This window comes from Globicephala melas, chromosome 5 (assembly GCF_963455315.2).
Source record: "Globicephala melas chromosome 5, mGloMel1.2, whole genome shotgun sequence".
NCBI classification, from domain to species: Eukaryota; Metazoa; Chordata; class Mammalia; order Artiodactyla; family Delphinidae; genus Globicephala; species Globicephala melas.
Window position 1 is genome coordinate 12940922 of NC_083318.1, and position 25048 is coordinate 12965969.

Genomic DNA, 25048 nt, shown 5'->3' on the forward strand with positions numbered 1-25048 from the left:
AATCTAGGTGGGGAATGTTAAATCTCAGTGGTGGGTGTCATTATTTTCTGTACTTTTCAGTTATTTCACTTTAAAAAAAAATTTCTCCTTCCTCATTGTTGGAAGTGTCCTTGTTTATTTTAAGATTTTCCAACTAAATACACAGTATTCTCTGCTGCTCCTTTTTAGAGAACTGAGGAGAAACTTTAATCCCAGAATTGCAGTTATCATTATTAAATCCAATGTGCAAGAGCACACATAAAACAACAAGCAATATTAATAATCCGCCCATAAACCAGCCACACCAGTGATACATCAAATGTATATATATTAGCCTCATGCACTTCAGCCCTACTCAAGCCCTTGAACCCTTTTATTTGCTTCCTTTTCCTTGAACTTTGAGAAGAAAATGAAGGTTAAACAAGTATATAAATATTCAAATGTCCAAAATCATGTCAACCTACATTTAAAAATATGGTCACTGTAAAACAAAGGTTGATTTGATTAAAGATTTGTAGTACTCACTGTAAATGAATCCCTGTTGGAGAGCAGTAGGACCAGGTGCTGTCCGTGCCTAAGTGAACAAAAAGAGAATCATAATGATAGAGTTGAAATTAGGCAGATAGTTTGGGCATTTTCAAATTAAAATGTCATCCAATTTAAATTTTTATATAATCTTCTTTGTGATTTTCCAGTAGCTCATTCTCAGAAAAGCTGCAGGCTACTTAACAGACTGAAGCGAAGAATGAGTGACAGTGGGACCAAGAACACTTACATTTACACAGTTTAAAGGAAGAGGTTTGTCTTTCTCCATTTGTGTAGGTTATATAAATTTCTTCAACTTTTAAAAAACCTACAATTAAAGGTGTGCTAAACACTGTCCATAACTCTAAATTTCACCTAAATTTTCAGCTCTAGTTCTATTTTTTAAATTTAATTTTATTTTTTTATACAGCAGGTTATTAGTTATCAATTTTATACATATTAGTGTATATATGTCAATCCCAATCTCCTAATTCATCCCACCACCACCTCCCCACCACCCCTGCTTTCCCCTGTTGGTATCCATATGTTTGTTCTCTACATCTGCGTCTCTAATTCTGCCTTGCAAACCAATTCATCTGTACCATTTTTCTAGATTCCACATATATGCGTTAACATACGATATTTGTTCTCTTTCTGACTTACTTCACTCTGTATGACATTCTCTAGGTCCATCCATGTATCTACAAATGACCCAATTTCATTCTTTTTATGGCTGAGTAATATTCCATTGTATATATGTCCCACATCTTTATCCATTTGTCTGTTGATGGTCATTTAGGTTGTTTTCATGACCTGGCTATTGTAAATAGTGCTGCAATGAACATTGGGGTGCATGTGTCTTTTTGAATTATGGTTTTCTCTGGATACATCCTCAAGAGTGGGATTGCTGGGTCATATGGTAGTTCTATTTTTAGTTTTTTAAGTAACCTCCATACTGTTCTCCATAGTGGCTGTATCAATTAACATTCCCACCAACAGTGCAAGAGAGTTCCCTTTTCTCCACACCCTCTCCAGCATTTGTTGTTTGTAGATGTTCTGATGATGCCCATTCTAACTGGTGTGAGGTGATGCCTCATTGTAGTTTTCATTTGCATTTCTCTAATAACTAGTGATGTTGAGCAGCTTTTCATGTGCTTCTTGGCCATCTGTATGTCTTCTTTGGAGAAATGTCTATTTAGGTCTTCTGCCCATTTCTTCATTGGGTTGTTTGTTTTTTAATATTGAGCTGCATGAGCTGTTTATATATTTTGGAGATTAATCCTTTGTCAGTTGCTTCGTTTGCAAGTATTTTCTCCCATTCAGAGGGTTGTCTTTTCATCTTGTTTATAGTTTCCTTTGCTGTGCAAAAGCTTTCAAGTTTCATTAGGCCCCATTTCTTTATTTTTATTTCCATTACTCTAGGAGGTGGGTCAAAAAAGATCTTGCTGTGATTTATGTAAAAGAGTGTTCTTCCTAGATTTTCCTCAAAGAGTTTTAGAGTATCCAGTCTTATATTTAGGTCTTTAATCCATATTGAGTTTAATTTTGTGTATGGTGTTAGGGAGTGTTCTAATTTCATTCTTTTACATGTAGCTGTCCAGTTATCCTTGCACCTCTCACTGAAGAGACTGTCTAATCTCCATTGTATATCCTTGCCTCCTCTGTCATAGATTAGTAGACCATAGTTGTGTGGATTTATCTCTGGGCTTTCTATCCTGTTCCACTGATCTATATGTCTTTTTTTGTGCCAGTGCCATATTGTCTTGATTACTGTAGCTTTGTAGTATAGTCTGAAGTCAGTGAGTCTGAGTCCTCTAGCTCTGTTTTTTTCCCTCAAGATTGCTTTGGCTATTCGCGTTTTTTTGTATCTCCATACAAATTTTAGGATCTCTTGTTCTACTTCTGTAAAAAATGCCATTAGTAATTTGATAGGGATTGCATTGAATCTGTAGATTGCTTTGTGTAGTAGAGTCATTTTCACAATACTGATTCTTCCAATACAAGAACACGGTATATTTCTCCATCTGTTTGTGTCATCTTTTATCTCTTTCATCAGTGTCTTATAATTTTCTGAGTATAGGTCTTTTACCTCCTTAGGTAGGTTTATTCCTAGGTATTTTATTCTTTTTGTTGCAATGGTGAATGGGAGTGTTTCCTTAATTTCTCTTTCTGATCATTCGTTGTTAGTGTATAGGAATGCAAGAGATTTCTGTGCATTAATTTTGTATCCTGCAACTTTACCAAATTCATTGATTAGCTCTAGTAGTTTTCTGGTGGCATCTTTAGGATTCTCTGTGTATAGTATCATGTCATCTGCAGAGTGACAGTTTTACTTCTTCTTTTCAAACTTGTATTCCTTTTATTTCTTTTTCTTCTCCTATTGCCATGGCTAGGACTCCCAAAACGATGTTGAACAATAGTGGTGAGAGTGGACATCCATGTCTTTTTCCTGATCTTAGAGGAAATGCTTGCAGTTTTTCACCATTAAGAATGATGTTTGCTGTGGGTTTGTCATATATGGCCTTTATTATGTTGAGGTAGGTTCCCTCTATACCCACTTTCCTGTGAGTTTTTATCATAAATGGGTGTTGAACTTTGTCAAAAGCTTTTTCTGCATCTATTGAGATGATCATATGGTTTTTATTCTTCCATTTGCTAATATGGTGTATCACATTGATTGATTTGCATATACTGAAGAATCCTTGCATCCCTGGGATAAATCCCACTTGATCATGGTGTATGATCCTTTTAATGTGTTGTTGGATTCTGTTTGCTAGTATTTTGTTGAGGATTTTTGCATCTATATTCATCAGTGATATTGGTGTATAATTTTCTTTTTTTCAAGTATCTTTCTCTGGTTTTGGTATCATGGTGATGATGGTGGCCTCGTGGAGTGAGTTTGGGAGTGTTCCTTCCTCTGCAGTTTTTTGGAAGAGTTTGAGAAAGATTGGTGTTACCTCTTCTCTACATGTTTGATATAATTCACTGGTGAAGCCATCTGGTCCTAGACTTTTGTTTTTGGGAAGATTTTTAATCACAGTTTCATTACTTGTGATTGGTCTGTTCATATTTTATCTTTTTCCCTGGTTCAGTCTTGGAAGGTGATACCTTTCTAAGAATTTGTCCATTTCTTCCAGGTTGTCCATTTTATTGGCATAGAGTTGCTTGTAGTAGTCTTATGATGCTTTGTATTTCTGTGGTGTCCATTGTAACTTCTCCTTTTTCATTTCTAGTTTTATTGTGTTGAGTTCTCTCTCTCTTTTTCTTGATGAGTCTGGCTAAAGGTTCATCCATTTTGTTTATCTTCTCAAAGAACCAGCTTTTAGTTTTATTGATCTTTGCTATTGTTTTCTTTGTTTCTATTTCATTTATTTCTGCTCTGATCTTTATGATATTTTTCCTTCTACTAACTTTGGGTTTTGTTTGTTCTTTTTGTAGTTCCTTTAGGTGTAAGGTTAGATTGTTTATGTGAGATTTTTCTTGTTTCTTGAGGTAGGCTTGTATAGCTATAAACTTCCCTCTTAGAACTGCTTTTGCTGCATCCCATAGCTTTTGGATCGTCTTGTTTTCGTTGTCATTTGTCTCTAGGTATTTTTTGATTTCCTCTTTCATTTTTTCATGATCTCTTGGTTATTTAGTATCATATTGTTTAGCCTCCATGTGTTTGTGTTTTTAAAGTTTTTTTCCCTGTAATTTCTTTCTAATCTCATAGTGTTGTGGTCGGAAAAGATGCTTGATATGATTACAATTTTCTTAAATTTACTGAGGATTGATTTGTGACCCAAGATGTGATCTATCCTGAAGAATGTTCTGTGTGCACTTGAAAAGAAAGTGTAATCTGCTGTTTTTGGATGGAATGTCCTACAAATATCAATTAAATCAATCTGGTCTATTGCATCATTTAAAGCTTGTGTTTCCTTATTAATTTTCTGTCTGGATGATCTGTCCATTGGTGTAAGTGAGGTGTTAAATTATCCCTCTGTTATTGTGTTACTGTCGATTTATTCTTGTATAGCTGTTAGCATTTGCTTTATGTATTGAGGTGCTCCTATGTTGGGTGCATATATATTTATAATTGTTATATCTTCTTCTTGGATTGATCCCTTGATCATTATGTAGTGTCCTTCCTTGTCTCTTGTAACATTCTTTATTTTAAAGTCTATTTTGCCTGATATGAGAATTGCTACTCCAGCTTTCTTTTGATTTCCATTTGCATGGAATATCTTTTCCATCCCCTCACTTTCAGCCTGTATGTGTCCCTAGGTCTGAAGTGGGTCTTTTGTAGACAGCATATATATATATATATATATATATATATATATATATATATATATATATATATATATATATATATATATGTCTTGTTTTTGTATCCATTCAGTGAGCCTGTATCTTTTGGTTAGAGCATTTAACTCATTCACATTTAAGGTAATTATCAATATGTATGTTCCTATGACCATTTTCTTAATTGTTTTGGGTTTGTTTTTGTAGGTCCTTTTCTTCTCTTGTGTTTCCCATTTAGTGAAGTTCCTTTAGCATTTGTTGTAGAGCTGGTTTGGTGGTGCTGAATTCTCTTTGCTTTTGCTTATCTGTAAAGCTTTTGATTTCTCCATCAAATCTAAATGAGATCCTTGCTAGTTAGAGTAATCTTGGTTGTAGCTTCTTCCCTTTCATCACTTTAAATATATCGTGCCACTCCCTTCCAGCTTGTAGAGTTTCTGCTGAGAAATCAGCTGTTAACTTTATGGGAGTTCCCTTGTATGTTATTTGTCATTTTTCCCTTGTTACTTTTAATAATTTTTTGTCTTTAATTTTTGTCAGGTTGATTACTATGTGTCTCAGATTGTTTCTCCTTGCAATTATCCTGCCTGAGACTCTGCACTTCCTGGACTTGTGTGGCTCTTTCCTTTCCCAAGTTGGGGAAGTTTTCGACTATAAGCTCTTCAAATATTTTTTCGGGTCCTTTCTCTCTCTCTTCTTCTGGAACCCGTATAATGCAAAATGTTGGTGCATTTAATGTCACAGAGGTCTCTTAGGCTGTCATTTCTTTTCATTCTTTTTTCTTTATTCTGTTCCGTGGCATAAATTCCACCATTCTGTCTTCCAGGTCAGTTATCCGTTCTTCTGCTTCAGTTATTCTGGTATTGATTCCTTCTAGTGTATTTTTCATTTCAGTTATTGTATTGTTCATCTCTGTTTGTTTGTTCTTTAATTTTTCTAGGTCTTTGTTAAACATTTCTTGCATCTTCTAGATCTTTGCCTCCATTTTTTTCGAAGGTTCTGGATCATCTTCACTATCATTATTCTGAATTCTTTTACTGGAAGGTTGCCTATCTCCACTTCATTTAGTTGTTTTTCTGGGGTTTTATCTTGTTCCTTCATCTGGTACATAGCCCTCTGTCTTTTCATTTTGTCTGTCTTTCTCTGAATGTAGTTTTCATTCCACAGGCTGTAGGATTGCAGTTCTTCTTGCTTCTGCTGTCTGCCCTCTGGTGGATGAGGCTATCTAAGAGGGTTGTGCAAGCTTCCTGATGGGAGGGACTTGTGGTAGGTAGAGCTGGATGTTGCTCTGGTGGGCAGAGCTCAAACTTTAATCCGCTTGTCTGTTGATGCATGGGGCTGAGTTCCCACCCTGTTGTTTGTCTGGCCTGAGGTGTCCCCGCACTGGAGCCTACAGGCCCTTTGGTGGGGCTAATGGCGGACTCTGAGAGGGCTCACACCAAGGAGTGCTTCCCAGAACTTCTGCTGCCAGTGTCCTTGTCCCCACGGTGAGCCACAGCTCCTCCTGCCTCTGAAGGAGACCCTCCAACACTAGCAGGTAGGTCTGGTTCAGTCTCCCTTGGGATCACTGTTCCTTCCCCTGGGTCCCAATGCACACACTACTTTGTGTGCCCTCCAAGAGTGGAGTCTCTGTTTCCCACAGACCTGTCAAAGTCCTGCTATCAAACCCTGCTAGCCTTCAAAGTCTGATTCTCTGGGAATTCCTCCTCCCATTGCCAGACCCCCAGGTTAGGAAGCCGGACGTGGGGCTCAGAACCTTCACTCCAGTGGGTGAACTTCTGTGGTATAACTGTTCTCCAGTCTGTGAGTCACCCACCCAGCAGTTATGGGATTTGATTTTATTGTGATTGCGCCCCTTGTTCTGTCTCATTGCAGCTTCTCCTTTTTCTTTGGATGTGGAGTATCTTTTCTGGTGAGTTCCAGTCTTCCTGTCAATGATTGTGCAGCAGTTAGTTGTGATTCTGGTGTTCTCGCAAGACAAAGTGAGCACACGTCCTTCTACTCTGCCATCTTGACTTAAACTCCTCTCAGCTCTATTTCTATTAATAGGAGAAGTTGTCAGATAAAAGAACATTAATTTCAGGACCAGTTATTTAGACTCATGTTAATAATGTTTAACACACTGTTCACAGTATACTAAAATATTCTGCTCACAAAACAGAGTTGGCAAAGTATCAGCATCAATCCAGCCTCAGTTGATTTACTGCCCTTCACACAAGAGATGTGTGTATTTCAACCAAAGTCTGAATTAAGTACATACTTGCTAAATGTCATATTTACAAGGTCAAAAACTAAACTCCCTCATCAAAAATGTTAAGGAATGAACATCTTAGAAGTATTTCTTAATAATTCAGGTTCCCAATAATGATGTCTTTAAAATTAGAAAGTAAAATTAAATTAGTAGTGTTCAAAGTTGTAACATAAGCAAATTAAATTGAAGAATTTTAATACTTAATTTCTTTAAATTTTATTATTTACCATACTTGTTCACCTGTAATAATGGACAAAATAATGACACTCAATTTAGCACTATTTGACCTACATGTTTAAGTTCTTATAGTGATGCATACTATTTGTATTTTTTAAATATCATTTGTAGTGACTGGTAAAAATAATAAAGAATACATTTTTTGAAAAAAAATTGTATATGCTTTCTACATTTTTCCGTCACTGCATTGACACTCTAAGAAACATCTAAGGCATATGAATTCAGATTTTTTAGAAAAAATTACAAAAATGTATCTTAATTTAATTTTTTTCTTTTTTTAATTTTTAAAACATTCAATTTATTTAAACTAAAAACAAAAAAAACCCAGTTCATCCATTTCTCCCTTTTCCATCTACCCCAACCCCACCCCAACCTCTGGGGAACCAATCTGTTTTCTGTATCTATAAGCTTAGATTATCTATCTCTCTCTCCATCTTTCTATCAATATAGATAGATAGATAATTTTAGATTCCACATATAAAAGAGATAATCAGGTACTTGTCTTACTCTGCCTGACTTATTTCACTTAGTATAATGTCCTTGAGGTCCATCCATCTTGTCACAAGTGGCAAGATTTCATTCTTTTTCATGGCTAAATAATATTCCGTTGTAGATATATATCACATCTTCTTTCATTCATCAATGGACACTTAGATTGTTTCCATGTCTTGTCTCTATAAATAATGCTACAATGAACATGGGGATATATGCATACATGCATGTGCATATATTTTTTTCAAATTAGTGTTTTCATTTTCTTCAGATAAATACCCAGAAGTGGAATTGCTGGGTCATACAGTAGTTCTATTTTTAATTTTTTGAGGAACCTCCATATTGTTTTCCATAGTAGCTGTGCCAATTTACATTCCCACCAACAGTATGCAAGGCTTCCTTTTTCTCCACATCTTTGTCAACACTCATTATTTCTAGTCTTTTTGATAACAGCCATTCTAATAGGTATGGGGTAATACCTCATTGTGTTCCCAGCATGCTTTTGATATGTAAACTAAGCAATCCAGAGCCATGCTTCCTTTATCTGGTCATACCACCCAGGAGGCAGTATTTCTCTGCCTTAATCATCCCAGGGCCAGGTAGCAGGTAACTAAGGACGAACTTAGAGCTTACAGACTGCCAAAATTTTTCAAACAAGCCAAACCTGACCTATTTACAATGCCCTGCCTTGCCTTTCTCTCAGAAAATCCAAGCCTACACACCCCCTCACCTCTGCCCCTTCTGGCTCCTGACCCATGCTAGTGCTTTCTCATGTTGCTCTTCATGTTATGTCTTGCCTTCTGTTTCTAGGGCCTATAAGTATAATAAACTTTGTTTTTCTGAGCTTCTCCTGGGTCTCTTCTTGTGGCTGTATCTGAATGACCATCACAGAACACAGAACATGATGTTTATGTTTCACTTGTTTTCGTGTTTTATACATGTAGTATTACTGCTAATTGTCCATCAGTATCTAGTCTCTCTTGCTACCTTTTAATAATAGGTAGTATTGGGTTTAGCTGGCCTGTGACTGCCTGGCTAGAGGTGACATTTCCTAGCCTCCCTTGCAGCTGGGTGTGGCCCTGTGATTAGGTTTTTGCCCAACTTATCACATAGATGAGAAATAAACTTGTTTTTGTTCATCTAAAAGTCAAAACTGGGAACAGTATCTAGGAAGTATATAGAAGTGAGTTTCAATTAAATATGGAAAATTACTTTCTAACAATGGCATTCTTTAGAGGTTACTGCCCTTCCAACACTATATCTTCTTTTCCATCAAAGGTTGGGTAACAACCTTTGCTCCAACAACAAGACGATTTCTAAACTGAATAAAACTTTGGAATATATGGACCTTAATGGTTCTTCCAGCCCTAGTATTCTACAATTCTAAGCCAGATAGTAAAAGAAAAGTTGCGACAAGGGAGAGAAAGTAGGAGGCAGGAAAAAAGAGCCAGACAGAATGAGGCAAAGGAAAGGAAGGGGTAAGGAAAAGGCAACTTTTAGAACCAAGGAATAGATTACTGGGAAATACATTGAGTACCTAGAAAAAATTTTCTTTAATTATCATTTTTATACAATATCAAATTTCACATATCCTTACCCTTTTTAAAAAACAAAGAAATAACCACAAAATCTTTCAAAGAAATATATTTGAAAATCTAGAGGGCAAGCTCTAGATTCAGAGTATAGAAAAAAATTATGTCCCATGGTTGTGAGATTAATTTATTGGAATTGAAGATTCCTCTTATTCATCACCTATAGTAGTTTTAGATGATTTGATTGATTCATGTTATAATCATGGGGTAATTTACTATTCTAATTTATAACATGACATCTGTTGACATTCGCCATACTTATATTTAATCTGCACTTTACAGATTCTGTCACTTCACAGACATCTTAGTTAACAGTTCCCTGCAAGTTATTAGTAAGTTTAATTAAAGCAAATAAGGTAAAGGACTTTGTCACACTCACCCGTCTACTGTCTCTAGTGCCTAACACAATGCCATTATTATAAGTATGGCTCAGAAATACTTCTATGCAATGATCGTTTATTAGCCCCACTGTGTTGCTGCCAATGCCCTGGGCACTGGAAGCAGTGCAGCATGGTGGTTAAGATTGCAGGTTTCCACATCAGATGAGTCTGTGTTTGAATCCCTGCTCTTGATACTTAGTGTACCTCAGTTTTTTATACCTCACCTGTAAAATGAACAAAATAATAATACTTCCTTCCCAGGTGAAGACAGTAAGGTAATATGTACAATATGCTTAGCATAGCCTGGCATACTGTAAGTCCTCAATAAATGTTATTTATAAGTCAATCATGTAGTATCTATAAAATGATGTCAATAATACAACCATTCATATTATAACCTATGTACTATAATTCATTGAATAAATGTTCCATGAGGAAAGGACTTTTTGCCAATTTTTTTTTTTTTCATTACTGTATCTCCAGTGCCTAAAACAATGCCTGGAACATAGCAAGTACTAAAAAAAAGTATTTTAAATAAATAAATCAGTAATCACGACATATTTTTACATTAAAGTAATTTAATTTTCTTTATTACAGGCATTCATTTCAAGAATTATAAACCACATGGACGAATGCTCTATTAAGATTAAACGAAGCAGGATTTCTAACATATCAAGATAATCTAGTTCCTTCCAAGATCCTGGCTTAGAAAGACAATATAGGCAATAACTACTTACAGTAAAATGCCTACCTTTACATAATCTAAATAATAAAATCTTCAAAGTGGCAATAAATGTGGCTGAGTTAATGAAGCATACCATTAAGACATTCCGAGAAGCCTTAACACATAAGAACTTGAAAACCCCAAATGATAAATTCTTGATATTCTTATTACTCTCAGGACTACACAAGACAAATTCTTTTAACAGAAGAAATTAAAATGCTAATGATTTCAATCTTATCTCCCAACAACATACTTTAGTAGTTCCTGATATATGGCAAAATAGCTTATGCACATTTGTTTTTCCATTCAGTCCTCCAGAAAATTTGCCAAAAGGTAGGGTTCCAGGTGAAACAAAAGAAAGAAAACGTGAAGAATTTGAATAACTCATAGGATTTATATTTAAGAACTATATAATGACTGTGCTGGAGATGTGAAAATAAAATGAACACCAAACACTTCTCTCTGCCAGATTTTCCTTCTCCCTTTTTCTCAGAACCCTCATTGCCTTTGAAGAACTGCTCCTCACCCTTCAAACTATGTGGTTCTGGCAGGGTTGGCAATGACAGTGTCACAGCCTCCTTACATACTGAAGCAGGAAGAAGAAATCTGCTTCCTTTAAGGTGGCTAAGTTAGGACTGTTGTAAATTTCCAATTGCCTGAGTCACCTCCCTCACCACCACCTCATAAAGGAAGCCCCTCTCTATAGGAGGAAAGAACAACACAGACGCACATAGATGTGGAAAGGATTTAGAGGCGAATGGGGGGGAGGGGTAGGACATGGAGGTGTAAGAAGAGAAAAGATCAAGAGAGAAACACTTGTTGACATCACCTCTAATCTTTGGATTGAGGCAAACTGAAGGAGGCTAGTTAGTTCAGCTGTGATCTTCTGAAGTATCTGAGCCAACAACTCTTTCTTTCTGATCAAATTTCCTTGAGTTGTATTTCTTTCACTTATAAATAAAAGAATTCTGATGAATACTGGAGACTTTCAATTTACTTAGTCACATAATATCTAGAGGCACAGTATAAATTTATAAATCAAAATATTTAAAGTCTTATAAATACTCAAGATTTTCAACTTGTTTTCAACTTTTGTTTTCTATTTTTAATGTTTTATGCATTTATATGATTAAAACTACAAAATATTTGGGTTTTACTCATTGAAACTATTCTCCTCGAGATGTGAATGTCCACACAATTAATAAGAGTGAAGAAAATAACTGATTCATTTTGAAGAAATTATCTTAGCAACTCAAGTTAATATAGTTATTAAGTTATCAGCAGAAGCAGCACAGGGATTAAAGAGCATGGACTTTAAAAACGAGACTTCTTGAATTCAAATTTAGACTCTGTTACTTACTAGCTGTGAAACCTTGGTTAAGTTATTCAACAGATATGTTTCCTCACCTGTAAAATGTACTATGGTATGGCTAAAGGATTTAACATGTGAAAAGTGCTTAGAATAGCAGTTGACACAATGTAAGCATTGTGTAAAGTCATTATTGCTGCTGTTGTTATCTAAAACAAATGATGCTCAATTAACAGACCTCAGGTGTCACCAGCATGACTTGGCAAAAACAATACAGTGCCTTAAAACGCCTCATTGATTGGCCTATTTTATCATCTCACACGTTGCTTCAAAGAAAAAAAATGAGGATCAGAACTGCCCAATAGATGCACAAAAGTTCAGGTGTACACATCCAAACTGACGAAGCATTTTAACAATGTCAGTAATGCCAAAGCCAAGAACAGCATGGTGGTTCCCTCTGCCACTTACCCTTTTTCCTCTAAGGGAAAGGAAAGCAAATGATCTGACTGGGAGCTTGGGACTTGAGACAGAAAGAACCTAATGCTGATTGCTTCTGCGTGTTTTCTATGACAATATGATGATATGTTCAAAAAAAAATTGTTGCACCGTGATTCTAGAGATCTCGTGCTCAAATATGCAGAGGACCAGGCATGCACTGTAACTATGAGAAGCACTCTGAGTGTAAGCAGTTAAATTCAAAATTGTAAAAACACACTGTAAGTAAAAAAACGGAAAAACCAAACCAAAACAAACAAACAAGAAAGACCAATCTGCTGGTCATATTCAGCTATTTAGATGCTGGTTATATACTCAGAGGTGAATAGTGACTTCACCTGGGTAGTAATATTACAGCTGATTTTTATTTGTGTATGTGCCTTTTATTATTTCCTAAGTGTTTCACAATGTATATGATTTCCTTTTATCATCAAAGGAGAAAAGTACACAAAATATGTGTTTTTTATTTTTAAAAAAGTATAGGTTCAGTGACTCAGCTACACCTAACTGAATTTGCTAATTTGTTACATCTAAGAAAATCATAAAACAAGCTTTGTGATAAGAGGACAGAAATGAATAAGCACTTTAAGGAACAACTTTTACCAAAAGAAAGAGAGAGAAATCTGTGGATAAGGTTAATTTGAGGAGGTGAAGTACATACTTAGATGACTGGCTGTCACAGAGGAAGTCCAATATAGCATTTTCACCAGGCAAAACGTGAAGGGATTCAAATACACTGAATGTGGTAAGTGCTTTTTAAGAGTGGTAAAATTATATTTAACAATCCAAAATGACTGTCTTTAAAGCTATAGCCATGCAGTTTGTTTCTAAACCATAATCCCTGACTGAGCATCTTTACAGATATCAATATTGTCTGCCCAGCACAGTAAGGGCCAGAAGAATCCATACACCCTTGTCTGGACTTTGTGTAGAAATGGGTGATGCCCTGGATGGAGTTAAATAGATGGCTTTAAATTTTAAAAGTTTCAAGTTTAAAACAAATGCTTTGGAACTCATAACTCATCACATTAGGAAATTACTTTCTAAACTTTGTTTGCTTGTTAACTCAAAGACAAAGTCTATAAAATGTAAGGTGTGTGTGTGTGTGTGTGTGTGTGTGTGTGTGTGTGTGTGTGTGTGTGTGTGTGTGTGTGTGTGTGTGTGTGTGTGTATAGAACTTACTTAGTGGAGTTGAACTAGAATCAAAAGTATCCTAAAAAAACTTTGGGTGTCATAACTACACTAGAAGCTCTCTATAATTTTGAGACCTGTGAGACTAGTTTCATGAAAAAAAACCAATCATGATGAATTTAAATCAGGAAGTGGGTCAGCCTTAAGGAAACATATTCTCAATCACCTGTGTGATTCTGTATTTCAGTGGAAATGCACAGTCTACCTACTTTAAAGCTTCTAACTTCGTATGAGGTCTACAATAATAAATACGGGAGGGACTCATGCATATTTTTCAAACCAAATAGAATGAGAGTTTAGTGATTTTTTTTAACATCTTTATTGGAGTATAATTGCTTTATGAGTTTAATGATTTTTAAAACTATTTGGAAAGTTAGCCTAAAGCAGTGAGCAGCTTGTGTATATTAAAAGAGAACTTACGGGACTTCCCTGGTGTCGCAGTGGTTAAGAATCTGCCTGCCAATGCAGGGGACACGGGTTCAAGCCCTGGTCCGGGGAGATCCCACATGCCGTGGAGCAACTAAGCCCGTGTGCCACAACTACTGAGCCTGTGCTCTAGATCCTGCGAGCCACAACTACTGAGCCTGCGTGCCACAGCTACTGAAGCTCGCATGCCTAGAGCCTGTGCTCCGCAACAAGAGAAGCCACTGCAATGAGAAGCCCGCGCACCTCAAGGAAGAGTAGCCCCTATTTGCCACAGTGAGAGAAAGCCTGTGCACAGCAATGGAGACCCAACACAGCCAAAAATAAATAAAATAAATTTATTTAAAAAAAAGAAAAGAGAGAACTTACGGGCAGAGTTCCACCTCCAGGTGCTGTTTAGTCTTGCTGTTCAAACAAAAATGATTCAACAACTGCAAATAAAAAACAATCATCATATTGAGAAATTTAATCCACAAAGAGTCAAGAAAGGAAACATTTCTAAAGAGTCACATTCTGAAGAATGGAAATCCAGTATCTTATAAAATTAAAGTTTTATACTCAACATTACTGCAAACTATTTCAGAAAACTCGATGTAATATTCTCGGGACCTTGTGAATATTAAAAGTTAATTTATATGTTGTCCATACAAAGTAACGTTTCAATTGTATCCCGAAGTGATTTCATTGAAACATTAATTCCGTAGAATTTCTACAGATAGTAGGTATTAAATGTGGGAGGCAGCTTAGAATAGTAGTTGACTTCAAATTGTGCCTAAGCCACTATGTAAGCTTGGACAAATTTCTCAAATGCTTTATGCTTCAGTTTCCTAATCTGTCAAATGCAGGTAAAAATGATATCTACGTCATAGGACTAATATATGAAGTTTTTAAAATAGTGTCTGGCACATAGTAAGTACTCAATAAATTCTAGTTGCCATTGTTGTTATTAGTATTACTGAAAAGTAGAAAATATGTTTATGTATGTTGGGTTAATAATATGAAACAGATTTCTCTTCTGAAGGATTTGGGAATTACTAATATGCTAATATTCATAGTGACTCTCCAAGGGACAAATAGAGTTTGCAGTGTTTTCTAAACATTTTTCACTGGAACCTTTTTTTTTCCCCTCAGCATATTTTTCAAAATTAATGTCAATGAACAGACTTGAGGGATTAAATAAATAAAAAGAGAATTTCAAAAAGAATTTTTTAAAAGCTAATATAAACGAATTCATCTACTGTAATCAATCTAGTAAGGAATTTAAAAAATTCCAGTTCTAAAACCAGACAACTTGGCCTTTTGAGTACCAGCTCCATTACTTATGCACTGAGTGATCACAGGCAAGATAATGACCTTCTCTGGGCCTCTGCTTCCTCATTTGTAAAATGGTGATAGTAACAATACCTATCTCACAGGATTGCAGTGAGGATTAAATGGAACAGTACTTATAAAGTGTTTGCCAGAATGTGGTCAAGCAGGGGACAGAGATTCTACTCAGGGCATCCTGTGCACTGGCATGTCTCCATTCTTCTACGTCCACATCCAACATGACCTTCTGATGCCACATGAGACTTGAGAAGAGAATTCAGAATGTCTCCAAGTATTTCTGATTAAGGACACATTATTGCTAGTATAAGATTTTCTTGAGCGATAACATAAATTCCAACCATAAAAGTCCATGGCATAATAAATCATTCACCTTCTCGGAGCCTTCATGACTGAGCCCTGCTGGGACTGTGCCATTACCAAGACTTTGGGGGCCAAAGGAAGCTGCTCAGACAGATCCTGTATCTTCTCCTGCTCTGTGTGTGCTTGCTTCTGCCAGATTTCTGTATTCTTTGTCATTACAAATTGGGCAATTAATATAATTTATTATATTGGGGTTTGAGTGGCACAGGGGAAGGGGGTTCTTTCTATCTGTAGCTAAACAGAAATATTACAGCAAAACAGTGCCTCAACATAAGCACAAAATGAATATTAATTGTTAGCTATCATTCCCATTCAGAGGTGGACCCAAGGTTTATGGGGCCAGAAGCTTAACAATGTGGGAGGACCCTGTCTGAAAAAAATTCAAAATTATCAAAACAAAAGTAGACACAGGGCATTAGAAGGGAACCATGCAAGTAAGGGGCCCTGAAGCATAAGTTTCATTAGCTTTATAGTAAATCCACTCAGGGAACAGAAAAGACATGTTCTTGCCTTTTAGGAGTTTTAAAGATAATAAGGAAAACAGACATTACCTAAGAATTGAAACAGCAGTCAAAAATAATAGAGGAAATTCAATTTGGGGTTATGCAAATGTCATGAAGCAGTATATAATAAATTTTTTGATGAATGGCACAGCATAGATATATTATAGGAGTTCAAAAGACTGAGTAATCACCAAGAACTGGATTATCTTAGAAGTCTTCACAAAGGAGGTAACATTTTAGTCAGGTTAAAAAGGGAGGATTTGGGTAGGCAGAAAGGAAGGGAAATTCTATGTGTTCAAAGGTTCAAATCGTTTAAGTTAGAATGAGCAGACCTGCTTGGTTGAGGCAGAGGTTTCTGGAAGAACGGTAATTGAACACAGTTTGAACAGGAGCCAATCAAAGGCCTTGGACAGCAGTCTAACAATTTTGGGCTTAACCTTGCAAGCAAAACGGAGCTATTAATCTTCTTGAAAAAATGTAGTGACATAATCAAAGTGGTGTTTTAGGACCACCAGCCAGGTCACTGTGTGTGGAATAAGCAGGATCAGGGAGATGCTGGGAGCAGAAACCCGTCGGAAACCATGTACTGTGACGCTGGGAGCAGAAACCCGTAGGAAACCATATACTGTAACAGTCTAGACAGTCCTCAGGAAGTCATGCTGAGGATGGCAATGAAGGGACATACTCAAGGGATACCCCCAAAGAACAATCAGCAGGATTTGATAACTGTTTGTGGGGACAAAAAAATGAAGAGGTCAATGATGACATCAGGATCTCACAGCTGGTAACTTGGAGAATAACAGAAACTGGAAAGTCAGAAATAAAAGTGATTGTGTATAAAGACAAGTTCAGATTCAGGTGTGAGAAGTTTGGGATAAAGAAAGGGTATGTTCAGGTTTTCATGTCCACAACAAAGTGGTAAATATGGTTTCAAGAGAGATTCTGGAGAAAGAATTTCTACTCATTAAATTCTAGTAGTTGAAGAAATGAAAAATTTTAAACAGGACAATAGCATATCTTGGAAGGTTCTGGATCTGGAGTCAAGAGGCCTCAGATGTAGACACAGGTATGTTTAAGGTAGCCAGACTTCTAGACTCCTCCTCACATGGAACTCCTCATAGTTCCAATACACTATGATTCCATGAAAAGTTTACCTTATTTTCCCTAACTTATTCAATGAAATCCGTAAATTACTAAAACATAAAATATCTGGATGAAAACTCTTTCTCAAAATATATAGCTATATTTTTAGAAATAAGAATCACAAAACTACCAAAAAGTATTTTAAAGGTACAGTTTTATAGTTCCTAGAACTTAGAGAACACTGTCAATTTAAATTTAAGGATGCATGCTTTACAAATGCCATTAAATACCTGAAACAAATCAATTGTCTATATTTATTACTTGAACTAACATTTTCACATGAATTGTTAATACTGTTTCATAGATAATTTTCTTAAATATCTATCAGATATAGACTGTTCATTCCAAAGATCTCAGTTCCAGGTCACACAGTTTTTGACCTCATCTTTCCACGTCACTGCATTTTCAGATACGTGGGATGAGTAGCATGAGGTATTTGGAAACTCTGAGAGGATTAACAGATATTGTAAGAGAGCACTGCCATATATCACAACATGTGCTCTCTATTTCTCTCAGCTTTGGTACTCAAAATAGAAAATTTCTCACCTTCATGCTCCATCAAAAGGCAGTCCTGCTTCGCCTGGTAGTGCTGGGGATCATCAAAGAAAGGATCATTCACTTTCATCAGTTAGCCTTGGACCCCAGAATCAAACTTGAGAGTCACAGGGCTCTGTAGCACTGGTAAACTGCGCCATGTTGTGGTAACTCTATATTCCAACTGTCAAAATAAAACAGAAAAGCAAATCCCATGGTATACGTAAAGCAACGTCTTTCTTGCTTCCTCGGTCTTGATCAAATTAAACTGAAATAACATTTTTTACTAATATCCTCGAGGCAATGAATACCCCATTACATTTTAAGGAATTATATTAATTGTAGTAAGACATTTTTGTGCTGTATTCACGCACAGCAAAATTTGTACAAAAAATATTTTGAGGAATGGCTTTTTGTGACTTAATACACAGGTACTTTTATTTATGTAGTATTTACAATGTTTAATGGTGTGAATTTGCTTTTATTCATTTGTTGGGGAAGCAGAAAACTTTCCTTTACTCTCCTAGGTTCTGCCGGCTGGTCTAAGAATTAAATTGACATGAGACAAATTAAAAGGAGAAAATGAAACTTAATTTTTTACATATGGGAACCCCACATACGTGAGAGGTTCAAAGACCAAAAGGTAAAATGACGTATAGATGCCATCCTGAGCTAAGCAATGGGATAGGGGCCCAGGGCTTCCAAGGATAGGAGGGTCAGTCACAGGACAGTAAGAAGAAAAGCAGAAGTTTGATAATTAGATGTTTGCCCTGCCATATAGATGGGGCCACTTAGATAAAATTTATCTCTGGTAATAAATCTTTTCTGGGAAAAATTCCTAATTCAAATTCTACTGCCTTTCTCTAGTTAAGAGAAAGGCAGTAGTTTCTCTTGAACCTGCAGGGACTCAATTGCCCCCAGCTCACAACAATCTTCATACAAAAGTGACACATTCTGAGGAGGCTCATTCCGAACCCCTACACATTCCATAAATAATTTTTGAGATCGTATTATGTGTGTAGCTTCTCACTAGGTTCTGCAGAGAAAATTCAAAGTAGAAGATGTAACCCCTGCCCTAAAAGAACATATAATCTTTATAATCAGAAAGAAAGACAAAATGCACATCTAAAAACCAATGAACAGTTCAACGAAGCATAGATTTAGAACCTGGCTGGATAACACAGAAAAGTAATAGAAAGACGGAGATAAATATAGGTTGGAGTAGTAAGAAAATGCCTCCTGGGACTTGAGCTGCATATGAAAGGAAAATACATATGTTGAATATAACTATCTGGGATAGTTTATTCTGGGTATTTATTTTACCTACTTCAAGTTTTTTGAGAACAGGAAATAATGATGTCAGTTAGTCAGCATTTATTATTCACAGCCCATGCTAGCTTCTGACTTCTATGTATCCCCCCAAAATGTAATATTAGAATGTTGTTCTTACCTGGGTATACATTAAATGCTTATTAAGTGTTAATCAATTAATAAAACAAACATTTCTCGTATAACCACCATCTGCCTTTTCTGTCCTAGATGTTAGAACTCCAAAAACAAGACACTTCCCTTGCCCTTAGGTAACTCACAATCTGGGGGAAAAGAGAACTGTGAACAACATGTGAGAAAACTGTGAAAGTGCTGTAACAGAAGTATGGGAGCACAGAGCAGGAAGCCTCTAGTTCTGACTGCGGGGATTAGAAGAGTAGATAGTGTCAGCAAAGACTTCACAGAAGTTACAACTGAAAGATGTGCTGGAACAGAACAGGAAAGGACACAAGTGTGATTATGAATGGAGAAAATTGCTTGTTAAAAGCAGCATAAGGAGCATGGTGGGTGATGGGGGGATATACTGAGAGAAATGATGCTGGAAGAGGGTGAAGATCCTGGGGCTAACATTAGAGTTTATGCTGAAGCTATGGTAAAACAATGTCCAGTTCTAAGCAGAGAATTTACTGACAAGGTTTATGTTTTAAAAGAATTACTCTGAAGGATGTCTAGAAGAACAAAAATACTCTAAGAAATTTGGAGTCTTATTCAAAATTTAATTTTCTATTCCAATTTCCCCTAATTAAACTGGTAAGTCTTTGTTTTCAAAGTTATACTCTTTATTTCAAATGATTCTGTGAAACGTCTGTAAGAGAAAAGGATCTTAAAGAATGGAATTGAACTCAATTCAGTAACAATGGGACTCTTTATTCCCTCTCTACAACATAATACTTCTTGAATCTCCTACTGTTAGGTACACTCATGCATTCTCAATTACTCATTTCTCATTCTGTAAAGAAAATTAACCAAAGTGATTCTGATGGAAGGAGAGAAAGCAAAAATTTGAGCCAGTAATAAATTAGTGTAAACACTGAATGCTATAGGTTTAAACAGCCATTTAGAAAACTATCTCATTATAAGAGCAAAAGAAATTTATCCATATATTCAGTGGTATGATTGTTCTTTTGCTCCTATATATTCTCAAGCTATGTCTAGCTCTGAGCTACTTTTGCTTAGAAAAAGAGTTAGAACAATTTTTTAAATGTATTATGTTGAAGGTTTTTTTCCTTTTCTTATAAATAGATTATGTTCTTTCTAATATTCCAAAATGGTCAAAGGCATTCTTCTGGCAACTTGGAAATTTCAGTAAAAATATCACCTTCAGTAAAAATTTAAAATGTCAAAATAATCATAATTTTGTAGGAAATTTTAGTTGTTTTGTTATATAGTTTAGGAAGATCAAATAACAATAAGAAAATTTATGGAACAAAATGAAATTAATATGTGTGGACAAGAAGCACAAATTTTCTACTCTAGTATTCAAATGTTCTCTGGTCTGAAACTTTTGAAGAGAGCTATCTATTTTATTAAACCCACTTTGTATATAAAGAAAAGCTTAAATGCAAAAACAAAACAAAACAATACAAAAACTCCACAACACCATACACAACAGTTTTAGGTACCTTTATGCTCAACTGCTGATGTAATTATGATGTAGCCCCTTGCCTAAAATAGCTTGATGTTTACCAAATTCTCAACTGTTTAAAGTCTTTTTTCTGTTAAATTTATGAAATTCCCATTTGATGCCAGCACTACAAAGAACAGAATCTGGACTGATGAGTTTTGTTTTGTTTTAATCAGATTTCCACAAAGGAATATTATATCACCTGTAGTAACAGAGAGACGTTATTTGGCCAAAAACGCTATAACTCCTAAAAGGTAAAACTACGTTTTTTCTAAACTGGAAGAAATAAACTTCTAAAGTCAATAAAGAGCAAATAACACTCTTAACAGGCATGTTCTATTGAGCATATAAACTTTTACTGTTAGATTTCTTTTTTAAAAGTCCCTATAGGAAAATCACCAATGATTTTCAAGTGATAATAGGAAACCATTATAGGGGTCCCAGAAGAAAAAGAGAAAAAGAAAGGGACTGAGAAAATATCTGAAGAGATTATAGTTGAAAACTTCCCTAAATTAGGAAAGGAAATAGTCAATCAAGTCCTGGAAATAAAGAGAGTCCCATACAGGATAAATGCAAAGAGAAGCACGCCAAGATACATATTAATAAAACTATCAAAAATTAAATGCAAACAAAAAATATTAAAAGCAGCAAGGGAAAAACAACAAATAACATACAAGGGAATGTCCATAAGGTTAACAGCTGATCTTTCAGAAGAAACTCTGCAAGACAGAGAGGAGTGGCAGGACATATTTAAAGTGATGAAAGGGAAAAACCTACAACCAAGATTACTCTACACAGCAAGAATCTCATTCAGATTTGACAGAGAAATTAAAACCTTTACAGAAAAGCAAAAGCTAAGAGCATTCAGCAACACCAAACCAGCTTTACAACAAATGCTAAAGGAACTTCTCTAGGCAGGAAACACAAGAGAAGGAAAAGACGTACAATAACAAACCCCAAACAATTAAGAAAATGGTAATAGGAACATACATATCGAGGACTACCTTAAATGTAAATGGATTAAACGCTCCAACCAAACGACATAGACTGGCTGAATGGATACAAAAACAAAACCCATATATATGCTGTCTACAAGAGATCCACTTCAGACCTGGGGACACATACAGACTGAAAGTGAGGGGATGGAAAAAGGTATTCCATGCAAATGGAAATCAAAAGAAAGCTGGAGTAGCAACTCTCATATCAGACAAAATATACTTAAAAAAAAGACTATTACAAGAGACAAAGAAGAACACTACATAATGATCAAGGGATCATTCCAAGAAGATATAACAATTGTAAATATTTATGCACCCAACATAGGAGCACCTCAATACATAAGGCAAATGCTAACAGCCATAAAAGGGGAAATCGACAGTACCACAATCAGAGTAGGGAACTTTAACACTCCACTTTCACCAATGGACAGATCATCCGAAATGAAAATAAATAAGGAAACATAAGCTTTAAATGATACATTAAACAAGATGGACTTAATCGATATTTATAGGACATTCCAACCAAAAACAGCAGAATACACTTTCTTCTCAAGTGCTCATGGAACATTCTCCAAGACAGATCATAACTTGGGTCACAAATCAAGCCTTGGTAAATTGAAGGAAATTGAAATTATATCAAGTATCTTTTCTGACCACAACGCTATGAGACTGAATATCAAATACAGGAAAAAATCTGTAAAAAATACAAATACATGGAGGATAAAAACTATATTACTTAATAACCAAGAGATAACTGAAGAAATCAAACAGGAAATCAAAAAATATCTAGAAACAAATGACAACGAAAACATGATGACCCAAAACCTAAGGATGCAGCAAAAGCAGTTCTAAGAGGGAAGTTTATAGCAGTACAATCCTACCTCAAGAATCAAAAAACATCTCAAATAAACAACCTAACCTTGCACCTAAAACAATGAGAGAAAGAAGGACAAAAAAACCCCAAAGTTAGCAGAAGGAAAGAAATAAAGATCAGACCAGAAAAAAATGAAAAAGAAATGAAGGAAACAATAGCAAAGATGAATAAAACTAAAAGCTGGTTCTTCGAGAAGATAAACAAAATTGATAAAACATTAGCCAGACTTATCAAGAAAAAAAGGGAGAAGACTCAAATCAATAGAATGAGAAATGGAAAAGGAGAAGTAACTGACACTGCAGAAATAAAAAAGATCATGAGAGGGCTTCCCTGGTGGTGCAGTGGTTGAGAGTCAGCCTGCCGATGCAGGAGACATGGGTTCATGCCCCGGTCCGGGAAGATCCCACATGCCGCGGAGCGGCTGGGCCCGTGAGCCATGGCCCCTGAGGCTGCGCGTCCGGAGCCTGTGCTCTGCAACAGAAGAGGCCACAGCAGTGAGAGCCCGCGTACCGGAAAAAAAAAATAAAAGATCATGAGAGATGACTACAAGCAGCTATATGCCAATAAAATGGGCAACCTGGAAAAAATGGACAACTTCTTAGAAAAGCACAACCTTCCGCGACTGAACCAGGAAAAAATAGAAAATATAAACAGATCAAACACAAGCACTGAAATTGAGACTGTGATTAAAAATCTTCCAACTAACAAAAGCCCAGGACCAGATGGCTTCACAGGCGAATTCTATCAAACATTTAGAGAAGAGCTATCTATCCTAACACCTATCCTTCTCAAACTCTTCCAAAATATAGCAGAGGGAGGAACACTCCACACTCATTCTATGAGGCCACCATCTCCCTGAAACCAAAACCAGACAAAGATGACACAAAGAAAGAAAACTATAGGCCAATATCCCTGATTAACATAGATGCAAAAATCCTCAACAAAATACTAGCAAACAGAATCCAACAGCACATTGAAAGGATCATACATCATGATCAAGTGGGCTTTACTCCAGGAATGCAAGGATTCTTCAATATATGCAAATCAATCAATGTGATACACCATATTAACAAATTGAAGGAGAAAAACCATATGATCATCTCAATAGATGCAGAAAAAGTGTTTGAAAAAATTCAACACTGATTTATGATAAAAACCCTCCAGAAAGTAGGGATAGAGGGAACTTACCTCAACATAATAAAGGCCATATATGACAAACCCACAGCCAACATCATGCTCAATGGAGAAAAACTGAAACCATTTCCTCCAAGATCAGGAACAAGACAAGATTGTCCACTCTCACCACTATTATTCAACATAGTTCTGGAAGTTTTAGCCACAGTAATCAGAGAAGAAAAAGAAATAAAAGGAATCCAAAATGGAAAAGAAGAAGTAAAGCTGTCACTGTGTGCAGATGACATGATACCACACACAGAGAATCCTAAAGATGCTACCAGAAAACTACTAAAGCTAATCAATGAATTTGGTAAAGTAGCAGGATACAAAATTAATGCACAGAAATCTTTTGCATTCCTATACACTAATGATAAAAAATCTGAAAGAGAAATTAAGGAAACACTCCCATTTACCACTGCAACAAAAATAATAAAATACCTAGGAATATACTTACCTAAGGAGACAAAAGACCTGTATGCAGAAAACTATAAGACACTGATGAAAGAAATGAAAGATGATACAAACAGATGGAGAGATATACCATGTTCTTTGATTGGAAGAATCAATTTTGTGAAAATGACTATATTACCCAAAGCAATCTACAGATTCAATGCAATCCCTATCAAAATACCAATGGCATTTTTCATACAACTACAACAGAAAGTTTCACAATTTGTATGGAAACACAAAAGACCCTGAATAGCCAAAGCAATCTTGAGAAAGAAAAACAGAGCTGGAGGAATCAGGCTCCCTGACTTCAGACTATACTACAAAGCTACAGTAATCAAGACAGTATGGTACTGGCACAAAGGCAGAAATATAGATTAATGTTATAGGATAGAAAGCCCAGAGATAAACCCACACACATATGGTTACATAATTTACGAAAAAGGAGGCAAGAACATACTATGGAGAAAAGACAGCCTCTTCAATAAGTGGTGCTGGGAAAACTCGACAGCTACATGTAAAAGAATTAAATTAGAACACTCCGTAACACCACACACAAAAATAAACTCAAAGTGGATTAAAGACCTAAATGTAAGGACAGACACTATAAAACTCTTAGAGGAAAACATAGGCAGAACACTCTATGACAAATCACAGCAAGATCCTTTTTGACCCACCTCCTAGAGAACTGGAAATAAAAACAAAAATAAACAAATGGGACCTAATGAAACTTAAAAGCTTTTGCACAGCAAAGGAAACCATAAACAAGATGAAAAGACAACCCTCAGAATCAGAGAAAATATTTGCAAATGAAGCATCTGACAAAGTATTAATCTCCAAAATTTACAAGCA

At 35.9% G+C, this 25048-nt stretch overlaps 1 protein-coding gene across 2 annotated transcripts in view; it reads right to left on the reverse strand.

The window, feature by feature from the left end:
* Nucleotides 1-25048, reverse strand: part of C5H4orf33 (chromosome 5 C4orf33 homolog) — a 90222-nt gene that overhangs the window by 15677 nt on the left and 49497 nt on the right. For both annotated transcript variants that reach the window (XR_009563852.1, XR_009563851.2), the window contains exons 8-10: nt 17761-17932; nt 14249-14310; nt 505-553 (exon numbers count right to left, since the gene is read on the reverse strand). The gene's annotated coding sequence lies outside the window, so the exon portion shown is untranslated. The remainder of the gene's footprint in view (nt 1-504; nt 554-14248; nt 14311-17760; nt 17933-25048) is intronic.